This window comes from Camelus ferus, chromosome 10 (assembly GCF_009834535.1).
Source record: "Camelus ferus isolate YT-003-E chromosome 10, BCGSAC_Cfer_1.0, whole genome shotgun sequence".
Classification (NCBI taxonomy): Eukaryota; Metazoa; Chordata; class Mammalia; order Artiodactyla; family Camelidae; genus Camelus; species Camelus ferus.
The window spans coordinates 63,902,659-63,919,554 of NC_045705.1; the positions used below are offsets into that span (position 1 = coordinate 63,902,659).

Consider the following 16,896-nt stretch of genomic DNA (forward strand, 5'->3'; position numbering starts at 1 on the left):
CGATTTCGCTAGAAAATCTACTACGGCTAACATTAGCTGACATTGGAAGCGCCTTTTTAAGCGCATTGCGTGAATTAATTATACTTTAGTCCCCCAAATTCCATGAGGTAGGTACATAACCCCGTTTTATAGATGAGGGACTCTTGGTGTGTAGAGAGCTTGGCAGAGCAGCCTTCAATACCCGCCAGATTGTCAAGGTGGTTCCAGTCACCTAAGACACTTGTTTTTGAAGTCAACCAGTATTAGTTTATTAGTCGTTTGTGGCAAACACCTAGTGTTTGCACATTTTATAATTACTTATTAAGCTCTTACTATGTGTTCTGTAGGACCTCACCTAATCCTACAACGCTAGAAGGAGCTATTAAGGTAATGTTAGGCATGAGGAACCTGAGGCCTAAAGAGGTTCATAACTTGTCTGGTATTATCCAGCTAAGAAGTATGAGAGCCCAGGTGCAAATCCAGGCAGTCTGATTCCAGAGCCTGTACTTTTGACCACTCTGTTTTACTGCCGTCATGACACACTTCTCTGGGTATTTGGGGAGCAAGCAAATACGTGGGAAACAAATGGCGTGATCCCTGGGTAGTTTCTCAAAATTAAAAAAAAAATTGTCTCCCTTTCTTTGGATCCTTAAAAGGACATTTTCCCCTCTAATCTCCCTCGTGAAATTGTAATACCATTGAAAATACTGTGTATCTGCTTAGGGACTGCGGACCTTAGCAGGGCCAGAAACCTTTTTTTTTTTTTTTTTTTGGTGGGGTGGGAGGGGTTAGGTTTTTTTGTTTTTGTTTTTTTTTTTTAATGGAGGTACTGGGAATTAATAACCAGGACCTCATGCATGAGAAGCACAGCACTCTACCACTGAGCTATGCCCTCCCCCCTCAGAAACCTTTTTTAATTAGTATCTAGGATTTTCTGCCCCCATCCCTCCTCTGCAAGAACCAATTTTCATTCCTCTGGAGGGCAGTGTTATCCCCCATGCATGTCCCAGAGTAACATGACAGGTAACACAGTACGCAAGTACTGAAAGAATTCTAAGTTGAGCAAAGTTAATATGGATGGAATAAATTCATTTATTCAGTAACTATTAAGCGCTGGTTCAAGTTCGTGATTGAAAAGTTGTAACAAAATGTGTGAAACAAATAAGCTATGGAAAATTCCGAAGGTCCAGAGTAGACAGGGCTAGGGAGATTGTGTGTGGGTAGGGGAGCTGGAGGCTGCTTTATGGAGTTCCTGGGCCTTGAAGGGTAGATAAACAGAGAGCAGGGAGGGAATTCAACTTAAAGAAACAATTTGAGCAACAGTCTTGGAGCTGGAAAAGGAAGGAAGTGTACGAATATAATTCATGAAATATGGACTGAAGAGGAATCATTGAATAAAAAATTGGAAAAGATTTCTGGGGAAGGCCAGATGAGAAGGGCCTGGAATGCAAAGCTAAATAATTTGAACTATAGATAAAGAAAAAAAAAAAAAAAAAAACGGAAAGTTTTTGAGTAGGGAGGTGATAAGAAATTGAGGGATAAGACAAGGACATTAATTAGATTGTCACAATAGTTCAGGCAACAAGCAAGTGGATTCTGTACTAACAAGTGTACTGGAAGGGAATTAAGAGAGGATTTATGCCAGGAGTCTTCAATTTATATACCTACAGGAATATAAATAATGCAGGTAAGCTATAGGAACTGGGTGGGGACTCTGGTGATCTCAATAGCCCTGCCTTAGCTCCAGCTGATTGTTGCCTTGCTAGAGTAGTGTCTCTGAAAAATCTGATCAAGAGAATCCAGAAATCCAGAATTGTTTATTAATTTGCCCATTTAAAATGTTGGCATCTGTAAACAACAAGGTCCTACTGTATAGCACAGGGAACTATATTGAATGGCTTGTAGTAACCTTTAATGAAAGAGAGTATGAAAAAGACTTTATATATTTATGTGTATAACTGAAACTATGCTATATACCAGAAACTAATACGACATTGTAAATCAACTGTGTTTCAGTTAAAAAAGAAATCATTGAGAATAACACAGCTGAAAAAAAAATGTTGGCATCTAACTTAAAAATTTTAAGCATATTCTATGAGTCAATCAAAACGTGTGGGGGCAGGGGAATCGGGGACTGCTTTATGGAGCTCTTGGGCTTTGAAGGGTAGATGGGCTTCCCAGAGCTATGGGCCAAAGTGGGCCCATGACCGTGAGTTTGCAACCTCTTGTATAGTGGTATAGAACCCACTAGAAAAAGAAAAACAAAGGGAGAGTGTCAAAAACTGGATGTTCTTTTTAGAAGCTATAAAGGAGTTGAAGAGCTAAGCACCAAGAAAAAGCCAAGGTTCTTGGCAGTTGGAGATCACAGGTGAACTTTGCTTAACATTTATTGTACTAATTTATTTATTTGTTGCATATCTATTAGGCACAGGAGATACAACAGGTAATAAAGCTGACAGTTCTCTTTTATGCTCCCTGGGAGCTTATATTCTGGTGGGAAACACAGAGAAACAAATAATATGTCGGTGGAGTTAAATGCTATGGTTAAAATTAAGCAGGGAAGAAGAGAGAAAGTGCTGGGGCAAAGGGGAGGAACTCCTTCACTCAGACAGAGAGAGCCCCTCTGATAAGGGAGGTTTGTGCAGGACTCCGAGGACGTGGGGGAGAGTGAGACAGTGTTCCACGTAGAAGGACAGCAGCACTGTACCATGCTTACTGATTAATTTGTTGTGGTGAGGATTTTAAAAACAAAACTGGGGAGATTTTGTATGCATCAGTGAAGGTTGGTGGAAATAATGCAAGTTTCATTACCCATGAAATAAGTGAATGTTGAACATTTATTCCTTTGAATAATAAGGTGGAAAGGGGATGTTCAGCACGCAAAGAATGTAATAGTCAAATTTAATGAAATGTGTACATGTATGTATGTGTAAATGTATTTGCTTGACTGGTGCAAAAAGGCTGGGGTGTCAAGAAATGAGAAAAACAAGGAGGGTATAGCTCAAGTGGTAGGGTGCATACTTAGCATGCACAAGCTCCTGGGTTCAATCCTCAGTACCTCCTCCAAATATAAATAAATAAATAAACCCAATTACCTTCCCTTATAAAAAACAAACAAAAAAAAAAGGAATAAGAAAAACGAGGTGAAACAATTGGAGGGTGTTGAGTCTTAACATCTATTATGTGTTTTCATGGCACTTTTCAGGCACTATACTGAGTGCTTTATACATATTATCTCAATTCAAAAAGCTAGTTTTTATAGTTAATGCCCCCATTTTACAGATAAAAAAGTTGAGTATTATATTAAGTCACTTACCCGAGGACAAAGCTAGTGTGTCAGAGCTGTTACTCAAATCCAGTCTCTAATTTTGACACTGTTAAAAATTATCCAAAACTTGGAAATAGGCAAAAGTTATTAGTAGGCGTTCTTTCGGTGTGAAGCAGGCCCACTTAGCTTGGGGATTACCTGGTTCTCCAGGGGATATGTACCTTTGTTTGATGTCCTTTTTACTACTGCTTTGGGTATTTCAAAATTTGATAAAAATTGTGTTGTAAGACATTAGCTGGTTTTTAATCTACTTATTATAATATAAATTCATATCAGTGTTCTTGACTGATGGACTCTTGGCTGATAATACTCCTTTCCTAGAATTCTCTTTTGCACCAGTCCTAGTAATTAAAAGATTGAATAAAATCTTTGGCAATGTGTTTATATTTTTGAGTCATGTTTTCATTTTTTAAAATTATACTTTAACAACCCCTGGGGTACACTGCCTTTCATTGGTCCGTTTATTTGTTCATTCAAGAAATATTTATCAAGTGTCAGTATTTAAAGCTGGGAAGTCTGACTCCAGAATTGGAGCTTTGAGACAGTGTCCTAGTGGGATTCCAACACCATGCCTCCCTCTGGGTGACATCATGCTTCCTCTTTCCAGCGAATGTTTTTAACTTTTAAAGAGCTGTCTATACCTGTATCACCTGGGAGCCTGTTAGAAATGCTGAATCTCAGGTCCTTCCACAGACCAGATGAATTAGAATTTGCATTTACACAAGATCCCCAGGTGATTTGTATGCACGCTAAAGTTTAAGAAGCACTGGTTTACACAGTGCTGTCCACATCTTTCTCAAGACACTTTTCAGTCTTCCTACTCGATCTCTCAACAGGACCTTACCCTGTTGACCCATTTCCTCTTAAAACACTGTGTTTCTTCACTGCTTGGGGCACTGCTCTCTCTAAATAATCCTCTTAATATTTCTGATACCTTCTTAGTGATCCTTTGAGGTGTATCTTCTGGCCCATTTCTCAAATATTAATATTCTTCCAGTTATGTGTTAGGCCCAACTTTTTACTTACTCTGCCTGGGCCACCTGATCCACTCCTGTGATTCTAATGACCACCATTATGCCGACAGCTCCAGCCCAGAATCTCCTCCCTGAGCTTCAGAGCTGTACATCCAGTTGCCTTCTGGATGAACATCATCACTTGGATGGTCCACAAACTTCTTAACTTTTCCAAAATGAATTCAACCCAGTCCTCCTATTTCACTCAGTTTTCCGAGATCCTTTGCTACCACTACCCTAATTCAGGCCATGGACCCCAAGCTTTCATTACAGACTTAATCTGGCTCCCCGGCCCTGCTCTCCTTTCTTCTAATCTGTTCTTCATCTTGTAGCCGGAGTGATCTTTCTAAATAAAAAATGTAGTCTTCTCACATCTCAGCTCATAAATCTTCAGTGCCCCTCCACAGTCTTTAGGCTACCGTCCAGATCATCAATATAGCCATTGAGACCCCTCTGCCCCTTTCCTTACTGCCATTCACTTACCTGCCCAAGATTGGATCCATCCTGCCTGCCCACAGTAAACTCCCTGAGTTTTGAGACCGTGTCTATGTAAATCATCATTGTATCCCTATTGCCTAGCAGAGTACATGATGCAAAGTAGGACTCAATATATATTAGTTTATCTCTATAAATTTTTGAAAGATCTTTTTCTAGCCCCTATTCACTGATTACCCTTCTTACTAAATGAGCTGCGAGGTCTTTGATTTTGCTCAGAGAACAACCCTGCCCCCACCTGGCAGCAAGAGATACTGCTTCACTTAACAGAGGAGGAGGATTTGCAAATAACCAGTGCTCTGCCAGGAACTGAGAGTTAAGACAGTAACTTAAGAGGAGAAAAAGAGCCCAATTTGATAACAGTTTCCTGGTCTCTGGGGAGATGAAGATATTGGAGACTGTAAGGACAGGCTTAACAAAATACATTTGTGGACCTGAGCGAGGGAAGTTGGGGCAGGAAGGGATGATGGGGAGTTGATACAGATAATACCAATTCTAGGCCTTTTGGCTGAGATCAAGTGTATTATCTGTTTTTACCAGCTTAATATCTATGTCCTTTACCTGAGGCATTGATTTTTGGAACAAAGAGATGGAATAGGAGCTTGCTCTGTCAGCTCCTTGCATCAACCTGGCATTGCAGTATTTCTAGGAACGGTGTACCGCTTTGGGGATGTTTAGTTGTTAAACAAGAGATTTGTTAGCTATAACTTTGATGGAATTATGTCACCCTTAGACAAATGAGCATGATGAATTATGGCAACTGGATTCATTAGTGATTTGGTTATGGACTTGTAAACCATGTGAAGTAGTCCAGAACCAGGCTAAGAAGCATACCTGTTATTTCAGCAGCCAGTGATCCAGTTACCTTAGTAACTGTTTATGTAATGACAGAATAGAACAGTGGTCACCAAACTTTTTTGATTATGCTCCCTTTCAGTTAAGAAAATTACTAGAACACCCTAATATATGAAGATTTTAGAGAAAATTAAATTTCATGTACATTACCAATTATTTGAAAAGGTAGGAAAAATTTAAAAGAATGATATATAAATAGTTCAAATATTTTCTTTATAAGCCATCTTGTTGGTTAAGAGAGTGGCTACAGCCAGAATGCCTGGGTTGGAGTTCTGGGTTCCCCTTATGCTTTCCAATGAAAGCTAAGTCATTCAGCCTGTTTGGTTGTTTAAGGCTTCTTTCATGGTGGATTCTTGCTGGTGGACATAAACGCATGTTGCAGAAATCTTCCCGCTTTGTGCACTCTCCCAGATGTCCATCAACATCCTCCACCCTAGACCTCACTGCCTTTGATCTTCCAGTCCTATTGTTTCCAGGCCTCTAATCAGTTGGCGAGGCCATTATTGGCCATTGACCTGGAATGTGTATATATTCTCACCTTGGGCTGTTTCTTCTACACAAAGTGGATCACCAGGGGTACAGCTAGCAGATTTTTCCCTCTCCACTGTCTTTCAAGGCCACTTCTGAATGTGACTGTCATCCATTTTCGGTTGGCACTCATAGGTTGACTCATCTGTAAATCATACTAGGGCTTTTACTTCCTCCCTTAGCAGGTTATACAGGATACCCCATATGACCGTGGGCTCTTTTGTAAAAGGGGTGGGATGCTTTTACAAGTATGGTGGATGACAGGTGGTCTGGGCTACCTGCTCATGCAGTTTGCTTGTGTCTTCTGATCCAGGAGGTACCATTTCCATCTTTTGAAAGACTGCTGCTGGGCCAGTCTGACTTTTTGGTTCAACTTATAGTGGCAGCATGTCTGACATAACTCATAACTCATAGTGGGAGCAAGTCTGATGGAACCCAACTCATAATGGGGGCAGTTCATGGTCACTTAGTGCTTCATAAGGATGTATTCCAATAACATGCAAAGAGCTGTTTCTCAAAGGCATCTATTTCTCTGTTGTGGATGGCTTGGCCTTGCTCTAGCAGGCTTGGCACCTGCTTTTCCTGTTGGGGCTTGCCATAAGCTCCACAATGCATATTTTTGCAATCCCATACATCTCTTGGATTTTATGGCCTAAGTGGCAGGGCTTCATGCATTGCAGGTTGGACCTCCTACAGAGCCCTGTCCTACTTTGGGTTGCACTCAAAGTTGGCAACTTACCATGTCACCTGGTATACAGGTGGGAGCTTTATTTCTACGTGTGGATATGACAGTCATCACCATCCATGCATCCTTTCTGTTTTTATGGTGGTGCTGATCTCTGTCCCCCTCCCCGCACTCCCTAGGATGTGGTAATTGCTTTTGATTTACTGTCATGGCTGGAGGGTGGGGGAGTTTCAGAGATTTCTGCATTGCCTCTCCCACTATGAGAGCTCTGATCTCTTAGGCCAATGTAGAGGTTGTGCCAACTCATGAGTATACCAATCCCACTAAACACTTGGGGACTAGGGAAATTGCCTCTTCCCATGGGAATCGTGATGACACTTTGGGTCTCCAGGCATCAATGTCAGCTCAGATCCTGTGTCTAAAATCCTCCAAATATTTGCACATTCTCCTGTTTTCCAATTGGCTCAGATCCAGGAACTAAGGAAGAGATTTTTACGACTGTTTATTGTGGTGACTGTCATAGCCTTCTGCTCCTTTCTTCTTGCCTTCTTGAGGTTATGTATGTACAGCAGCATCCTCATTGGCTTCCCATCTACTTCCCTCCTAGGGATACCATTCTCTGTTATAGCCACAACTCTCTGTGGGTCCAGGGCCCATGGCTAACCCTCCGATCTGGTCAGTCTTATGGTAATTACAGTTTTCTGGCTTCTGGCAGTGAAGCAATACCTCTTACACCTCACCTCTATCACTTGATGGGAGTGGGGGCAAGGAGTACCATCCCTATACATCTTTTTAAAATTATCTATCTATCTATCTATTTAGTGGAGGTACTGCGGATTGAACCCAGGATTTTGCATGCTAAGAATGTATTTTACCACTGAGCTACACCCTCCCCACTGCTTTTTAAAAAATTGAAGTATAGTTAATGTATAATATTATAAAAGTTAAAGGTGTACAGTTTAGTGCTTCACAATTTTTAAAGGTTATATTCCACTTATAGTTACTATAAAATATTGGCTATATGCTCTGCACTGTACAATATATCCTTGTAGTTTATTTTATACATAGTAGTTTGTACCTCTCAGTGTGCTCTGTCTAGATCAATTTCAATTTATTCATTAGCATGGCTTCGTTTGCTGTATATATTCTGCCATCCCCCAAACTTCATCTCAACCCAGGATTTCCTGAACTGCAGACCCTTGTATCTGACTGCCAGACATCTTCCCTGGGATGGCTCATCACCATCTAGCTCCAAAACTGAATTCATCATCTTTCCCCACAAATCTATTCCTTTTCCAATGTGCCCGCTTTTACTCAGTTGTCCAAGCCAGACATTATCCCCACTGCCACCATACTGTAAATGCCCTCCAGCTAAAGACTTCAAGGAACATACTTGTATTGGAGCAAGTTGGACTTACTACTTGTTACAGTGAGGAAGGACACCCACCATGGGAGGAACCATGGGGTGTCTCAGTAAGAGGGTGTTAGAAAGAACTTACAGGATTTGGGTTGGTGTTAGATGATTTGGGGGAGGGTTTAAGCAAGTGGGGCTCTATTCTGCAATGGGGGTTTTCAGAAAGTGGGATATCTTAATAAGTCTTATGTATGAAAAGGGAAGACTAGAATGAGGCTAAATCTATAGTTAGCAAAGAAGCAGCAGTCACTCATGTTACCCAGGATAGGGAGATGTTTAGGCTTTTGTGATTTGGACAGTCTTTATGTTTTTGTTTGTGTTCAGACATGATGATGTGAATGATCTGGTTCTTGTTTGTCTTCATCCACCGCGACTACAGAGTGATCCTTGTCTGATGTTGATATTCTGTGAAAGTTCATCTTGAGAACACCAGGGCCTAGCAGTGAGGGCCAGGCTAGCTTCCGGACAAAAGCAGCTGCTTTTCTCTTTCTCAGTACCCTAGTTCAAGCCCGTCACCCCTGGATTTCTGCTTCAGATTCCTAACCTGGTTCTCTGGCTTTGACTTTACCCCCTTCTAGTCCATTCTCCACATTATACCCAGAGTGATCTTTCCAAATAAAAACTGATCTCAGCTCAGAATCCTCCTATTTTGCTCTTAGGTTAGAGTCTGTTCCTTCTGTTACCAGGCCTTTTTCAGACCCTTGGACAGCAATACCATAGAAATGAATATCACTTCCACAAGATTCTTAGGCAAGCAAAGCTTTTTGTTGACAGAGACAGCTTGTGCACAAGGGAGAAGGCAGAAAAAAAAAAGTGCCAGCTCGTGCCAAGTAGAAGGGGCAAGTTGCTCTTATAGCAAAAGGGAGGGTTTATCTCATGATCGCTGATAATTTCCAGAAAAGTCAAACTTCTTTGATCAGCAGCAGGTGGCTCCATGGTGACCATCAGGAACAGGGAGTGCTTCTGTGAGGGGAGAGGAATGCAGGAGACTTTCTGCAAAAAAGCACAGGAACAGATAAGATTAAAATTTATAGTTGAGCTTGCTGTATTGTGACAACAAGGTGTACTGGTTAGTGTAACAGAGATAATCTTTTATTCCTGAAAGCCTGGTTTTTTTGTCTCTGACACTCAGGCACCGAAGGGGATTTGTTCTTTTAACTTGCAAAGTCTGTTTGCCCAAGGCCATTTCCTGGTCCTTTTCCAAAGTGGCTGTACTCTTGTCTTCCTGTCTCACTACCAACAGAGCCAACAAGGCCCAGTTTCCTTTTTCAGTTTCAATACCACCACACATTCCTTCCCTTGTTCTACCTGGCCCCTTCCCGGCATATATTCCCTGAGGTCAGGAAAGCTTGTCTGAATAATTCATTACTTTATCCCCATCACGTATACCAAGGCATGTCACGATAATTCATTGAGTAACTGCTCTATGCTGTGAAGTAAGCTCCTGAAGAGGTTGATAGAAGAAATGCTTTTGAACGAAAAACAGCTCCCTCCCGCAGGAATCTTTCTCAGGGGACTGAAGCTGCTCAGGGCATAGTTCTGCCCTCTCCTGGCAGCTAGAGGCACTGTCTCCATCAGTAAAGGAGTAGGGAGATGCAAATGAGCAGTGCTTGCTGAGACCTGGGAGTGGGACCGTCACCTTAAGGGCAAAAATCAGTATGAGGGGGAAAAAAAAAAAGCAGGGAAGAGAGTATAGCTCAGTGGTAGAGTGCATACCTAGCATGTACGAGGTCCTTGGTTCAATCCCCAGTACCTCCACCAAAAGTAATAAATAGATAAACCTAATTACCTCCCCCCTCCCCCTAAAAATCAGTCTGAGAATACTTTTTCTTATTTCCTGAACTGTGGAGGAGTGCCCCAGTTGGAAGCTCTCCCAGGGAAGGAATAGACTGGTTTTTGGGAGTTCTGAAGATACGGAATTTTATAAGCAATAGCTTTAAGGCTGCATTTGTGGCCTTGAGTGAGTTTGAGAAGGCAGGCCTGATGGGAACCTTTTTTTACAAAATTAGGATATTACATCTATTTTAACATAACTGAAGTTAGTGTGGAAAAGGGAGACAAATACACAATAGCATTTACACAGTATAAAGGGGCAGCTTTTTAAAAAAATCACACACAGGTGGGGAGGGTACAGCTCAGCTTAGCATGCATCTGGTCCTGGTGTTCAAACCCCAGAACCTCCATTAAATAAATAAATGTATAAATAAATAAAGCTAATTACCTTCCCTCTCCCCCCAAAAAACTATGCAATGGGGATACACCTAGTTTAATCAAAAAGCTTATTTGATGTTTAATTTTAAACCATATGTAAATACAATAACCAAGTATTTGGCAAAGATTTATTTTTTTCTATTTCCAACCTTTTAAAGTAGACACAGAGTAGCTTAGAATGAACCTGGTTCTAAGAGCACACAAAAGTTGACCACAAATGGTAAGACTAAATTCAGCAACCCAGAGATAAGAGTAAAAAATGCTGATTGTCCGTGGTGGTGAAAGTCTCCACCGAAGCCCTTGTGCTGCAAAAGTAAGCAGTCTGCTGCGGGGAAGGGGTCTTAACTATAGGTTGTTCTTTTGGTTTTTGATCCACAATCAAGATGAGTATCTGTTCTTATCATTTAACACCTCATAAATCCTCTACCTGAGGGTACTTTAATCAATTGGATTTTTTTGGAACAGAGAGATGGAATAGAGGTTTAGTCCTCAAATCAGCCCGATGTCCCAGATCCCCCGTGAATGGCACGGTTCTCCCTTTTGGGATAGATGCCAGTTAAAATGCAGACTGTTTGTGCTCCACTGTGTTGTTCAGGTTTGGGGGAAAAAAATTCAAGGTGAGCCTGCTAGTTCCCCTTTTTCCTCAACATTACACATTTTGCCTGTCTTCTTATGCCCTAGTTCTTTAAGATTTAGTCATCAATAGTATTCTAGTTAGAAATTTTCTACAAATTTCTTTGTTCCCCAAGATTTCAAAGTTTTTACTACTATAACCAATGCTGAAGTGAAATCTTTGTATGTTGCTCTGTGCACATGTGTGAGAGTTTCTCCAGGGTGTGAATTCAGGATTGACATTGCTGGCTGGGTAATAGCTATGAGTATTTTCAATTCTATGGGCTATTGCAAATTGCTCACCTAGAGTGCTTGTATCTGTTAATGTCGCCACTTAAGCAGTTTCATATCCTTGTCATCACTTGGTTCAGTCAGATGTTAAATATTACCAATCTTATGGGCATAAAATTATATTTTGCATTTTCTTGATTACTAGTAAGGTTATGTAATCTGTCAAGAGTTTACTGGCCATTCCTTTTTTTTTCTCCCTTTTTTTCTGGCCATTCTTTTGTGTATCCAGTTTGTGAACTGACTGTTTCTAGTCTGTACATTTTTTTCCTACAGTTATTGGCCTTTTCCTTATTTTTCCTTAGTGGTTTTCAGTGATGCTTTATAGGTTTTATACAAGACTCTATTGTTTAGTTTCAGATATTGTGTCTTCTTCCATTTGTGTCTTTTTCAGTTTTTTATGGTCTCTTGTGATGCACAGATTTTTTTTTCTTTCTTTTTTTTTGCAGTTGCACCATTTTAATTGAAGCATAGTCAGTTTACAATGTGTCAATTTCTGGTGTACAGCATAATGTTTCAGTCATACATATGCGTATATATATTCATTTTCATATTCTTTTTCATTGTACATTACTACAAGGAGATATTTCTTTTTTAATGTTGTAGAATTATCAGTTCTTTTCTTAATGGTTTGTGCTTTGGTGTCGTGTTTAGGAACTCCTTCCTTACCTTGAAGTCAGAAAGATATTCTTATTCTAAAAATTTTAAATAGTTGCTTTTCATATTTAGCTCTTTTAATCACTTGGAATATATCTTTTTCTTTGCTTTTAAGTTGTGATCTAATTTTATTTTTTTCTAGCACCATTTGGTGAATAGTTATTCTTTCCTGCAGTGGTTATAATATTTATTATCTCTGCATATATTAAGGTATCAGATATGCATGAGTTCCTTTTAAGTTTCATACTCTGTTCTTTTGGTCCACTTGTTCATCCCTGTGCCTTTAGCATGCTGTGATTATTACTTTAGCATTTTAACATGTGTGCTATATGGTAGGATTTGTCTTAAAAAATATTACTTTCCCTTAAAAAATATTTACTATTTTTGGCCCTTTTCTTTCACACATGTGTTATAGGATTATCTTATAAAATTCCCAAGAACAGACAGTAAGCTTTGTATTGGAATTGCAATGGATTTATAGACGGTTTGGGGTTATTGATGAGAAAATTAACCAATAGTCAGTCTAAGAAGGGAAGGAAAATTTTATTTTAGCCAACCTGAGAATTATAACGTGGGAGACAGCTTTCAGAAATCTTTGAGGGTTGCTCCCGTGTTAGAGGTCAAAGCACAGTTATATAAGTTTCAAAGACAAAGGGTTATACATCAAAGTAACATAGTCCAACAAGGCGAGTAATGGGTTATTGTGACCCCTTACAGAACTGAGAAAGGAATGTTATCTTCTAAGGAGTTACCTTCCTGGCGCCAGGAGGAAATTGCTTTTTCTTTTGCAAGTAGGCATTCCTGTGTCTTCTAAGGGGATCTAGTTAATGTGTAAGGCAGACACACAATGCACACTAAAGGGGAGGGGGGAGGGGTCATACTGCAGAGAAAAATTTTATGTTAAAATTTTCTCGTCCTACATTCAAATAATTTTATTTCATCAGGGAGCATTAATTTCTTTATGACCTCAGATCTTTCTGTTCATGAATATGTGACATTTCTCCTTTTGGTTTTTACACTTTCTATTCCCTCACCTAGAAAACTTTCTTTTCAAAAGCTCCCTTGTTCCTGCCTCCTTTGGTCTCTGCTCAGAATTCTCATCAGAGATGCCTTTCCTGAATAAAGCAGTCTCCTCATCCTGCTGCATCTTTTCATAGCACTTGTAATCATTTGACATATTATGTATGTTGAGTATTTATTTCTAAATTGTCTTTCATTCAGTGGAATTAAGCTTCATGAAAGCAGGGACTCTTTCCTTGCTCCATCCCCAGCTCCTGGAAAAGTGCCCGGCACATACTAGGTAGGCAGTATTTTTTGTGTGAGTGTGTTTCTGTAGGATATTATCCTTTCCTTCATCAAGAAGTTTCCTATTTACTGTTAGATTTAATCTTAGGTCTCATAGTTTTCATTTCTAGGGTAAATGGCAACCTAAAAAAAAAAAAAGACATTTTCTAGTTGTTTGCTGCTGGTGTACAGAACAGAATTGTTTTTGCATGTTGTTTTATGTCTAGTATTTTATTGAACTGTTATTATAATAATTTGTCTAGATTCAGTTTGATTTTTCTATAAAGAATTTTATTTTCTGTAAGTAAGAAAAACATTTAGGTCTCAATTTTTTCCCCCATCAAATGTTAGTTACGTATACAAGTTTTTTTTTTTTAATTTTTTTTTATTGAGTTATAGTCATTTTACAATGTTGCATATATACAAGTGTTTTTATAAATTAACTGATCTTTCTCTTTTAAAGAAACTTGCTATACGGTAACTCAGTTCTAATGCTGCTTTCTAATTTAAGTTTCCAAACTTGCTATAAGATCCATTTTTCTTAAACTTTTGAGTTTTAATTTTCTCTGTAGTCAATACCTTTAATAGTACAAATATTTGTTTGAGATTACTTACCCTTTTCATGGAAGAGTGATAACCAGAATCAAGATATCTGCTATTTTTAAATGTCTCTCTAAATGTCTGCATTTCCACAGATACTTTGTACCTTTTCTGTTGAGTCCCTTGAATAACAAAAAGGTTTCTTAAATAACGTTTCCAGATTTGAGTGCAAGGTTTTACAAGAAGAATCTGCTTTTGTGGCCTGTTTACTACTAATCACCATGATGTTTTCTGACACCATGATGCTTCTGACACTAAATGTGTAGGTTTTCTACCAAGCAGTTCTCCAGTGCTCTGTGGACCCCAACTGGGTGTCCTACAATTTAATTCAGTTCTAAAACCCACTACCTGGAGTTTGCACAGACCCCACAGGTTAAGGGCTCAGTCCCACACCCACAGACTGCCCCCCACTTCAGAAGCCAGTCTCAAATACTGGATCCCCAGGTTACCCACACTTCTATCTCAGTTGGCTACAAATTGGGGTTTCCCATAAGCTCCTACTCAGCTTTGAATTTGATTTAACAACTCATAGAACTCAGGGAAACACTTTACTTACTGTGTTCAGTTCATTATAAAGGATATTATTAAGGATACAGTGACCAGCCAGTTGAAGAGGTACATAGGGTGAGGTCTGGAAGGGTTCTAAGCACAGGAGCTTCTGACCCTGTGGACTCTGCTGGGTGTGCCATCTTCATGGCACATAGATATTTCACCAGCCTGTAAGTTCTCAAAACCCTGTTGATTAGGGTTTTTATGGAGGTCCCATTATGCAGGCATGATCATTGGCCTCTGGTGGTTACTCAGTCTCCTGCCCCTCTCCTCTTCCTGGAGGTTGAGGAATGGGGCTGAAAGTTCCAACCTCCTAATAACTAACTGGTGGTTCCTCTAGCAATGGGCCATCATCCTGAAGTTCCCCCCACCCCAATCAACTCATTAACATATAACATGACATTCTTTACTCTGGAGATTCCAAGGGTCTTAGAAGCTCTTCAGAACCTGGCAACAGAGACTATCAGAGCAAAAGGAGACCTTTTCACTCAGGAAATTACAAGGGTTTCAGAAGTTCTTGTGCCAGGAATTAGGAATGAAGACCAAATATATATATTTCTTATATTGCAATATCACAGCCTGGTATTGTAGCACCTCTGGGAACAAGTGTTATTGGGGATTTATAATGATTAAAGATGCTGAGAAAATCGGAGTGTGGTAATCATGTAACTGTAACCCTTAATTCTTTAGTCCCTATACTAGGGACTGTGTGTGTGTGTTCAGGGAAAAGTTTATTTCCTTTCTCAGATTGGTTACATTCTAGCTAGCATTTCATTAGTGTAACCGTTTCTATTTTAAAATAGAAAAAAGAATTTTCTTACTTAGTGATGTATTTTACTTTTTTTGTCTTTAATTTGTCTTTAATTTCTCTGTAGCCCAAATTCTTTTACAGAGTTGTTGAAATTAACTGCTTTAGTCACAGAGTGAGTGGTTGTTTCAAATTCAAGTTTCTGTTACTCCACACTTGTCCCTAAATATCTACCTATCAAGACTATATACCCCCTTTTCACCTTACTGAATAGAAAAAATATTTTTAAAATGTAGTCAGTCATCCGTCTCCCTGTATGGAGCAGTAAGAAGATTTTTCCTATAATTGACCCAAAAAAGGAGACTAGGTAGGAGCAGGGGCAGAGGTAGAACGAGCTATTCAAATACTGAGTTACTTGCCTTGAGGGAATAAAGGAAGAGTTTATTTCAGGAAGTGTGTATTGAAATCCAAGACCCCAACTTCTCATTACGTGTCTTTATTGTATTGTTGGAAAGCTCTGGTAACATTTAGCCGTTTTGGATGCCTGTGAAAATCAAAAGTACTTGAGAACACGGTTTATGTGACCATGAGTGTGATAAGGAATTGTAAAACTTGGCAGAATGATTGCATACAGCTTATCAATGATTTGGCTTTTTTTTTTTTTTTTTTTTTTGGCCAAGGGCAAATGTGCTATTTCTTCTTATCAGCTTAATGTGTGATATGTTTCCTGAGGGCAATGTGCTAAGCTGGCTTTCAGGCAGGGAGGTGGAGTAGGAGTTTGCTTCACATACCCCATACATCAGTCTGGTATTGCAGTATATCTGACAATAGCTTACTTTCTTCCCAAGGATATTTCCTCTAGCTGAAGAAAAGAATGGCTGGCTCTAAAGCTTTTTTTTGTTTGTTTTTTTGGTAGATATTTTGTCTTCAGAGTGATCTTGCAAGTTAAGCTGAACTATTTTTGGCAATTTCTGTGGTTTCTCTGTTCAGTGTTTATTATCAACCTTTAGATGTTCATTATCTACAATGTAATTATATATTCTTTAATCACAGTTTATTATTCAAGAAAGGAAAGAGGGGTTTTCCTGAGTTTCATTTCCACATCTGAATGCCTTCTTTTTGTTGGGGGCCGGGGGTTGGATTGTATAATTAGAAGTGAGATGAATACTCTGAAGGAAAGGAATGGTCTAGTCTGGGGCAGTGGTCATGGACAACTTCCTGGAATGGGGCAATGCTTTGGCTGTTTTCTCAAGGATAGAAATTAACTAAACTGAGTTGAGGTGGAGGTGGTTTTCAGGGTGAGAGAAAAAGCAACCTAGAGAGGGGACAGTACATATGACAAGGACCCTCTGGTTTGAGGGATAACTTCAAGAAATGAGAAGTCTATTGTGTTGGGGGTGCACATTAAGGGTGTGAGTGAGGAAATAATGTTTGAAACATGAAAGTAGGGAAGACAACTCAGGACCTTGTTGATCATGTTGAGTCTATAAAAACAATGGAAATCAATTGAAAGTTTTTTAAGAGAGTGCTACCTAATCAAATTTTTTAAAGAAAAGATCAGCTGGGCTGTGGTTTAGAGGACGATTGGAGGGGAACCAGTGGATGTGGTGGCACTGAAGATTATGTCAGAAGTCCAAGAAATGGGCAAGT

The 16,896-nt window shown here is 39.6% G+C and overlaps 1 protein-coding gene and 2 pseudogenes across 1 annotated transcript in view; all 3 read left to right on the forward strand.

Moving 5' to 3' along the window:
- The window catches only part of SLC3A2 (solute carrier family 3 member 2), a 29,940-nt gene that overhangs the window by 409 nt on the left and 12,635 nt on the right, over positions 1-16,896 (forward strand). The window lies entirely within an intron of this gene.
- LOC116666725 lies at positions 5,304-5,480 on the forward strand (annotated as a pseudogene).
- LOC116666728 lies at positions 10,860-11,062 on the forward strand (annotated as a pseudogene).